Source organism: Carlito syrichta, unplaced genomic scaffold (assembly GCF_000164805.1).
Source record: "Carlito syrichta isolate Samal-C Ts95f unplaced genomic scaffold, Tarsius_syrichta-2.0.1 Scaffold310126, whole genome shotgun sequence".
Taxonomy (NCBI): domain Eukaryota; kingdom Metazoa; phylum Chordata; class Mammalia; order Primates; family Tarsiidae; genus Carlito; species Carlito syrichta.
Window position 1 is genome coordinate 58,684 of NW_007254222.1, and position 10,133 is coordinate 68,816.

Sequence of the window (10,133 nt, forward strand, 5' to 3'; positions counted from 1 at the left end):
CAAATGTCATTCATTTGATTTCATTCAGCTGTTAGGAAAACCTTCCTTACCCAAGCACTCATGAGTCATGCTACTTCTATCTACCTGCCTGGCTCAGGCTTCTGGAGATACAGGGAGTACACCCATTGTCAGCCCTTATGACAGCTCATCGTGTAACTGGAAGCAACAACACATCCTCCTGCGTCCTTGCCAGTCTGGGTCTTCCCTTCTTTAGTTGAACACGGTAATAATAATGAAAATATGTTGAACTGAGGTTTTGGCTTTAAAGAAATAGAGACCCACTCAAGGAAAAAAAGTCATTCACCAGGAGGGCTGCAATGGTGCTTGGTAGTTCTGGGAGGTGGGCCAAGGGGCAGTGCCCCTCTGCTTTCTGTGGCCAGGCCTGCCATCTTATTAAGGCAGCTCTGCCTCCTCCTTGCTTCATGCCTTCTCTCCAGACCACACCTTTTCTATGTTCTTTCTCTCTTCTTTCTCAACATTTCTGCATCTCCACAACCTCACCTGCCATGGCCACTCTTGGCTCAATGGAGCCTCTAGCACTGGGTGCTTTATATTCTGTTCCTAAAATATGATCCTGACCCAGTTCACTGTGTGTGTGTGTGTGTGTGTGTGTGTGTGTATGCGCACGCACAGCAGGTCACATCACAGCTCTCAGGCCAGCCGGTCTCCTGCCTACCCTGGAACCATCAAGCTGGAGTTCTCTGGTGACCTTGTGCCTCATGGGCATCTAGAGATAGGGAGTATGGGGGCACCTTTATGCATCAATGTGGCAAGTATTCTGCGCTGGCCTGTTCAGCAGAATAAATCCTTCACACTTGCTTAAAGATTTTTTAAAATTTTAATTAACAGATAAAGTTGTATATATTTACCATGTGCAATATGTTGTTTTGAAATATTTATACATTGTGAAATGGCCAAATAGGTCTAGGTAACATGGGTAACACCTCATACACTTATTTGTGTGTATAGTGAGAACACTTCTCTCAGAAGCTCTTTGGGTACAAAAAAATTTTCCTATGCCCACGACTTAGCTAACACTCACTGGAAGGCAGTGCCTTTTTCCATTTTAAAAAACAAAGCAAATAACATGAAGTATCCAGCCCAAAGCCACCCTGTTAACAAGAGTGGTCTAGAATTTGATCTTAAGACAAGCAGTTCTTTCTTCTATATCACAGGTTCTCAAAATTAGGCATGTATCAGAATCCTTTGGAGAGCTTTTAAAACCCCAGATAACTGGACTGTGCCCCTGGAATTTATGATTCAATCAGTCTGGAGGGGACAGAGATTTTGCAACAAGCCTCCCAGACAGACTCTTGGTGTTAATCTGTGGAATATGCTTTGAGAACCACTGTTTTATACAAGTGGCTTCTCTGAGCCTCCCACTGATCAGCTTCTTTCCCACTGATCAGATGCAATTTCTTTTGGCAATTGAGTAGGCTGGAACCACACAGCAGGAGAATCCAGCTCTACCTCCGTGGCTCCTTGTTTGATACTTCAGAACCTCTTGTATTTTTTGGGAAGAGAGGTGGGGTAGAGACCAGTCATTTGTAAGTCTGGATCAGGGATGTGGGGGCCTCCTGGACAGCATTTTAATATGACTGATCTAATAAATTCCTCAAACCTGTGCAGGTCACTCAGACCTAAGGATAGTCATGGGTTCCTGGGGGAAAAGCCTGACCATGAGCTCTGAGTCTTGCTTTGTGGCATCCAGAATGAGGTTTAAATTGAGATGCTGATGATTACGACTCTAATTCCAGCCACTGAGTCCCTGTATGACACTGGGGCCAATTCAAATATATGCCAAACCTGTCTCTTTGTATAATGCAGATCTTATATTCACCAAATTCCCATATTTTTATGAATATTACATGAAATGACATATATATTGAAAGGAGGGGCCCCAAGAATCTTAGGATAGACTTAGCTTTAGCACAGCCATTCTGCCCTAGTGCAGCCATTTTTGCTAACGTTTTACCCCTGACATGCTTTGCTCAGATGCAGTCTGCATAGCCTGCATGTCCCTCTTATTCTATAACCATTAATCACCTTTCCCAAAGCTGGCTCCCAGGACCAGTTTCCTAGGGTCAGGTCTTAGAATTCAGTGATTACTCAAACCTCCTTGAACATGTCCACTTCTCCTAATAATCTTTCTTTCAGGCATTTGTGTCAATACTTTATTACCAGCCATCCATAACGACTTCTAACACACCACTGGGGGTTATCTGTATATCACCCAACCTTGACAACCTCCAGTCTACCACCCGAGGTCACGAGATGCTAGTCCCTGGTAATGTCAAGATCCAAGATTTATGTGGCTGCTGTCAACATTAAAGGATGCAGCCCTGAACATTCCCTTCAGCCCAAACCCCTCTGACCCAAACACCCTTGTTTGAAGGGACTTAAATACACCCAGTTCTCAGCCCTTCAGAGCCACACTTGCCTGAGTACTGACCCCCTTTCCATCTGTAAAAGGTGAGTAATAAACTTAACTTCTTTCTGCTTCCTTCTTTTTTGCAATCTTGCATTATTCGTGAAGCACCAGCCCACCTTGCCTCAATTTACCCTTTCATATATACACTTTGTAAACCATGAAAACCAAATCAAAATAATGGAAATGACAATGTTGCCTTTTGACTGTTCCCACTCTGCTCTGCAGACAGAGGTGTCCAATCAAAAAGGAAATTCAGACTTCGCATCCCATAGGGTGGCCATGATCAAGAAACAGAAAACAACAAGTGTTGGTGAGAATATGGAACTCTTGTGCCTTGCTAGTGGGGTTGGAAAATGGTACAGCCACTGTGGAAACAGTATGGTGGTTCCTCAAACAAAATTAAACACAGGACTACCATATGATCCAGTAATTCCATTTCTGGGTATATACCAAAAGAATTACAAGCAGGGTCTCAGACATTTTTACACCCAATTCACAATAGAATTATTCATAGCAAGCAAAGATAGAAACATCCAAATGTCCACTGAAAGATGAATGGATAAACAAAATGTTCTATATATATGCAATGGAATATTATTCGCCCTTAAAAAAGAAAAAGCTCTAACATGTGCTAAACATGGATGAACCTTGAAGACATTACATTAAGTAAGATAAGCCAGACACAAAAGGACAAATATTCTTTTATTTCACTTAAATGAGGTAACTGGAATGGAATAGTCAAATTTATAAAAAACAGAAAGTAGAATAGTGGTTACTAGGGGTCAGGGGTGGAGTAGGGTGGGTAGTGGGGAATTATTGTTTAGTTGATAGGAGTTTGACTTTGAGAGAATGAATATGTTCTGGAGGAGGCTGGTGGTAATGACTGTGTAGCAAAGTGAATGTACTTAATGCCACTGACCTGAATACTTTAAAATGTTGCAGATGGCAAATTTTATGGTATGAGCATACTACCCAAAGGAAATTCTAGAGTTTGCAAATTTTCAGTACTTGTGAGAATCTTGGGAAATAACCTGACTGCTCTTGCCCAGTGAAGAAAAGCTTATCCCGGGAATGCTGTGTAAGGTCATACCATCCTTGCACCAAGATTTTTGTCCTGGAACTTATAAAATAACAAGTCCCACTGGGGAAGATTTGCTGTGGGCAACTGATCTTAGGGGAAATTGCATGATGAAAAACTGACAAGAACTTAGAAACTGGCACTTATCTCCAGCAGTTGCCAGTCACAGGGGATCTGTGGGTTTCCACACTCCTTCTCAGGCACCACTCACTTTTCTGGGAGATCTCCAATCCTCTTTATCCCAGAGGAAAAAGCGCAGAAGAATGGATGTTGAGTCAGGAGAGGCAGGTAAGACTTGTAGATTTCTAGAATGCTTAGAGCTAGGAAGAAGCCAAGGAAGCGTCCAAAATAAAGCTCTTCATTTGAAAACCCCTGCCGTGCCCTCCAAAAATGTCTTGCCTGAAGTCACTAGCTATTGGGAAGCAGAGCAGGGATTAAAAAACAGGGACCCTCTGTTCTAAATTATTTCCACAATAGATTGCTTTATGGACCCACAATACCTAAATAATTCAATTCCTATTTCAAAGAAGTTCTAAGATATATACTGAGGGGAGGAACCCTGAGAAAATTAGAATAAACTTAGTTCACATTTTGCCTCAGTATAACCATTTTTGCTTAGCCTGACATGCTTTGAATCTAGTACAGGTTAGACATAGATAAATGTCCAATAGACAGGTTTTAAAAAGCTTCAGACATTTTACTGCAGGCCAAGCTGGCAGCATACTCCACCCCCTAGGCAGACCTCCATCAGATGCAAGACAAGGAGAACCCAACCTTTCAATTCATGGTTTAGCATAATAATCTCTAAGAAACTTTCAGTTTCCTTGTCAAAGGTGGAAGATCAAAGATCACCTCTTAGCTGACTGAAGTCATAGAAATAATAATAAGATCACCTTTTTGCTAAGGAGCTTGTGGATTGGTCTCTTGCAGGAAATACCTCTCCCCTTGTCTCCTCCCCCCACCATCATGATAGCAATCACATAACTAACCCACCCATCTGCCTTCTGTCCATCACCCGACATCAGCACTTGTGTTTACCTGCCCCTTCATGATGAGTGGAGCAGACCACCACCCAATCCCCTTAATAACCTTCCCCCATCAAAGGGAAGAATTAAAAGGACTAAACCATGAGATCCAGCTGCCATTGCCTTGCTAAGCTATGGTGTGGCCATGTGTGCTCTTTGAACTATGGCCAGGCCATGTTTCCTGGCTTTGGCCCCGTTCCCTACCTTAGAGAAGTGAATCTTCTCTCTTTCTCTCTCTCTCTCTCTCTCATTTAGTTTTTTAAAAAATTATATTTTCTATTCTAACTTTTGTGCAATTCTTTGCATCTTTCTCATGGCACTGGATTGTACACAAGACACCCACATCCCTAGTGGGCCTGACACAACATTCTGGAGACCCTGCTGGGAGTGCACCCTAAACAGAATCTATGGCTTTTTTCATCTTGTGTCTCTTCTTACCCCTTCTCTAAATATGACCCTCTCCTCAGGCCTGCCCTGCCTCCCTGTAGTTTTCACTGTTGCTGGAGTGAGTGTCCCCAGGTATGGTTCTCATCACACCCATACACCAAGCAACGGCTCCTGGCTCCTCAGAGCCACTAGGAAAACATGTGAAATTGTTAAGACATTCAAAATCCAAAGTCTGGTCTTCAGTCTTTAAATTGCACTGTGTCCAGGCACAGGATAAAACATGATGGAAGAAAGAATATGGACAAAGCTCTCTGGGTATTGACAGGGAAGACCCCAGGATATATTGGTTAGCAGAGAACAAGGAAGTGCCGGATATTTACATACTATGCCACTGTTTGTGTATGAAAGGGGGAATAAAACAATTTATTTGTATTTGTTTTTATCTACATAAAGAAATGATCAAAGCATAAGTAGGCAACTTTTTGTATTATTCAAACCATGTAAATAAATGTGGTAGTTTTTCAAAAATAAAGTAAAATCTGGCCTTACCTACTCTCTTTCTCTTACCCTTTGCCACAAAAATATTGAGTCCCTGCAGCCTTGGACTTTTCAGTTTCTTATCACTCAGCTCTTTCATAAAGTTGACTTCTACTCCAAAGTGCTCTTTTTTTTTAACCTGTTAAGTTTCTATTTAAATTTGCATGTCTTGCTCAGCTGCACCTTCTCCATAAAGTCTTTCTGACCTCAGATGGAATCCAGTCCTTCTTCCCCTGGGTCCTTATCCCTTTGCTTCAAGTCCTTTACCCCGCTCTCCTGGATATTCTGGAAGTTGAACATTCATGTCCTGGACAATGGGTCACTGACGGCAAAGGTGGTGTCTCCAGCTCCTGGCACAGCATTTGCCCAGAGCTCAGTCACATGATGTATCAATTCACCACCACAGTTCACAGCGCTGGCTTTACCTGATGATTCTCTTGCAAAAGATCTTATTATTATTTTAGTTGTCTGGGTGTTTTGGATATAAATGGCACAAATTGGACAGAATATAAGATCCTACTGGGACTTGAGCTTTTGATGATAGTTTCATAGAGGCCCATAAGGCAGTGTAACTGGAACTCTTCATGCCTTCCTGCCTCTCCATGAGACATTCCTGGGTTCTGCCTACCCCTCCAGCCATGGCCAGAAGACTTTCTCAGGCTCTGCCTGCATTCCTCATCTTCCCACCATTGGTGTCACTTTCCCCAATTCCTTTCCAAGCACTACACTTTCAACTTCTATTTCTTCAGTGTTTGGTTCTGTCTATGCAATTTTTTTTTTTGAGTTGGAGTCGCACTCTGTCGCCCAGACTGGAGTACAGTAGCCGCTCCCGGCCACCGCAGCCTCTACCTGCTGGGCTCTGGCGATCCTTCTGCCTCAGCCTTCCAAGTAGCTGGTATTACAGGCATGCGCTACCACACCTGGCTGATTTTTTTATTTATTGTAGAGATGAAGTCTCACTGCCCAGGCGGGGCCCAAACCCGCGGGCTCAGGCAATCCACTCACCTCAGCCTCCCAAAGGTGCAGGATTACAGACTGAGCCACCGAGCCTGGCTTATGCAAATTTTAATTACACATTTTCCAAATGTTTTCTTAGCAATAAGTCTGCATTGTGGTATAAACTGGGAACAACTATAGGAACTCTTCTCTTTAATCTCTGAAATCATGTGTTTCAAGTCTTTATCCTGTTAGATTGTATCAATCCTGGTAGATTAGAAATGGCTCTCTTTAAAATGACAAATGTCTTCTATCTTACCTCCTGCCTGTCTATTAAGGAATTAGGTCTTTATTTTAGTATTTAATCTATTTTCTATCCTGTAGGTGTTTCCTCTATATGGATTTAACAAAAGCAGAAATGAAAAGTTGAACAACTATTGCTCTAACAGGATATTTGTTACTTATAACCCAAAAGGAATTTGTGACATCATGCATATCATAAATGTTTAGGTCAAAAAGGGTTCCATTTGTTTAGGCCTTGGCAGATTAGGTGTTCATTAAACTCCCACTAGGTGCCCTCCTCCAATCCATTATTTAACATATCAGAATTCTGGTAAACAAAAGGAGAAAAATCAAAACATGGCACCTTAATTCGATATGGATCTATTTCTCCTTGCACTGTGCCTGGTTTTTTTGTTTGGATCAGCTTTGTGGTTCCTAGTGGAAGACTATCACTATTCAGTTATGAACAGGTTGGGACAAAAATGAAAACGGTTTCCTTTTCCACTTGCTGTGAGAGGAAAGGGGAGGTGACTCCAGCTACTGAATGTACATCAGACAACCCGATGGCAGTCACTTTCACCATATCCATCAGTGTCCCAAGTGAGTCTGGGAGGCAAGACTCTACAACTGAAACTTGAGTTTAGAGGAAAAATGCATCCTTGTTATTTATCTTTTCCTGAGTACCTCATCAGTATCTCTGGGCTTAGCATCAGGACCATTTCCAGGATTCAAAGACTTACTTCCTTACTTTATTTGGGCAAAAGGAAGGGTACATTTACCACTGACATATTTATAAAGATTGTTGAAAGGGTGTGTGTGTGTGTGTGTGTGTGTGTGTGTGTGTGTGTGAGAGAGAGAGAGAGAGAGCACACGTGTAGAGATGTGAAACATACCCATGAACTACTATAGCTAAAGGATCTTTTTTTTCTTGTTTCTCTCCATTTCAATAGCTTTGGGGGTACAAATAATTTTTGGTAACATGGATGCATTGTATGTGAAGAAGTCTGGACTTTAAATGTACTCACCACCCCCACAAGTGCACACTGTATCTGATTGGTTATTTTTCATTTCTTTCCTCTTTCTCCCTCCCCCTTCTGAGTCTCAGATGTCCATTATACCATTCTCTATGCCTTTGTTGATCCTTACTCTAGCTTTTAATTATAAGTGAGAACATTAGTGCTTGGTTTTCTGTTCCTACATTAGTTCGCTTAGGATGATGTTCTCCAGTTCGTCATATTGCTACAAAAAACGCTTAATTCTTTTTGATGGTTGAATAGTATTCCATGGTGTGTGTGTGTGTGTGTGTGTGTGTGTGTGTGTGTGTGTGTGTGTGTGTGTTTAATATATATAATTGCCATTGTTCACTGATCAGTTGGTGGGCATTTAGGCTGATTCCACATCTTTGCAATTGTGAGTTGTGTTATCATGAACATGTGAGTGCAGGTATCTTTTTTTGTTTAATGACCTTTGTTCCTTTGGGTACAAACCAATAAGTGGGATTACTGGACCAAATGGTAGATCTACTTTTAGTTCTTTGACAAATCTGATTTCCATACTGATTTCCATAGAGGTTGTACTAAATTGTACTCTGACCAACAGTATATAAGCATTTCCTTTTCACTGCATCCGTGCCAGCATTTATTGTCTTTTGATTTTTCAATCATGGCCAGTCTAACTGATGTAAGGTATTATCTCACTGTGGTTTTAATTTGTATTTCTCTAATGATGAGTAATGTTGAGTATTTTTTCATGTTTGTTGATCTTTTGTATATATTCTTTTGAGAAGTGTCTTTTCATGTCATTTGCCCACTTTTTAATGGGGTCATTTGCTGTTTTCTTATTGATTTGTTTGAATTCTTTGCAGATTCTGGATATTAGTCTTTTGTTAGATGTATAGTTTGCAAATATCTTCTCTCATTCTGTTGATTTTCTGTTTGCTCTATTGATATTTCTTTTACTGTGCAGAAGTTTTTTTCATTTAAGTTGCACTTATTTATTTGTATTACTGTCAAATTTGCTTTTGAAGTTTTAGCCATAAATTATTTGCCTAGGCCAATATCTAGAAGAGTTTTTCCTAGTTTTTCTTCTAGGATTTTTATAATTTCAAGTCTGATATTTAAGTCTTTAATCCATCTTGAGTTGATTTTTGTATATGGTGAGAGATAGGGGTCAAGTTTCTTTTTTTGTATGTAGGTACCCAATTTTCCCAGCATCATTTGTTGAATAAGGTATCCTCTTCCTAGTGTATGCATTTTTCTGCTTTCTCAAAGATCAGTTGGTCATAAGTATTTAGGTTTGTTTCTGGAATCTCTATTCTCTTCCATTGGTCCATGTGCTGCTCATGAACCAGTACCATGCTGTTCTGATTACTACAGTCTTGTAGTATAATTCAAAGTTGGGTAAAGGGATACCTCCAACATTGTTCTTTTTGTTTTTGGTTACTTTGTCTATTCTTGCTCTTTTTGGTTTTGTATGAATTTTAGGATCTTTTTTTCTAATTCTGTGAAAAATGATGGTGGTAGTTTGATAGAGATTGCATTGCATGTGTAAATTATTTTGGGCGATATGGTCATTTTAACAATGTTGATTCTTCCAATCCACGAACATGAAATGTTTTTATGTTTGCTTTAGTCCTTGACATTTTTTTAAATCAGTGATTTGCAATTCTCCTTGTAGGGATCTTTCACCTCCTTGGTTAAATATATCCCTAGCCATTTCAGCTTTTTGGCTGCTATTGTAAGTAGAATTGTGTTTTTTATTTTAATCTCAGCTTGTTTGCTATTGATATATAGCAGTGCTATTGATTTATGTGTGTTGATTTTGTATTCTGAAACTTTACCAAATTCATTTATCAAACCCAGGAGTCTTTTGAAGGAGTCTTTAGAGTTCTCTAGAAATAGAATTATATCGTTGGCATACAAACAGAGGTAATGTGATTTCTTTTTTTCCAGTTTGGATATGACTTATTTCTTTATCTTACCTGATTGTTCTGGCTAGAACTGCCAGTACTATGTTAAATAGGAGTGGTGAAAGTGAGTATTCTTGCCTTGTTTCAATTCTGAGGGTAAATGCCTTCAACTTTTCTCCATTCAGGATGACATTGACTATGGATTTGTCATATATTGCTTTTATTATTTTTAGTAAAATTTCTTCTATGCCTATTTTGATGAGTTTTTATCAAGAAAGAATGCTAGAGTTTATCAAATGCTTTTTCTGTATCTATTGAAATGATCATATGATTTTTGTTTTTAATTCTGTTTGTGAGGTGAATCACATTTATTGACGTCTGTATGTTGAACCATTCTTTCATTGCAGGGATACAACCCACCTGATCATGGTGGATTTTTTTTAATGTGCTTTTGAATTTGGTTTGCTAATATTTTGTTGATTTCTGCATCTCTGTTCATCAAGGATACTCATCTATAGGATTCTTTTCTTGTCTTTTCCTGGTTTTGGT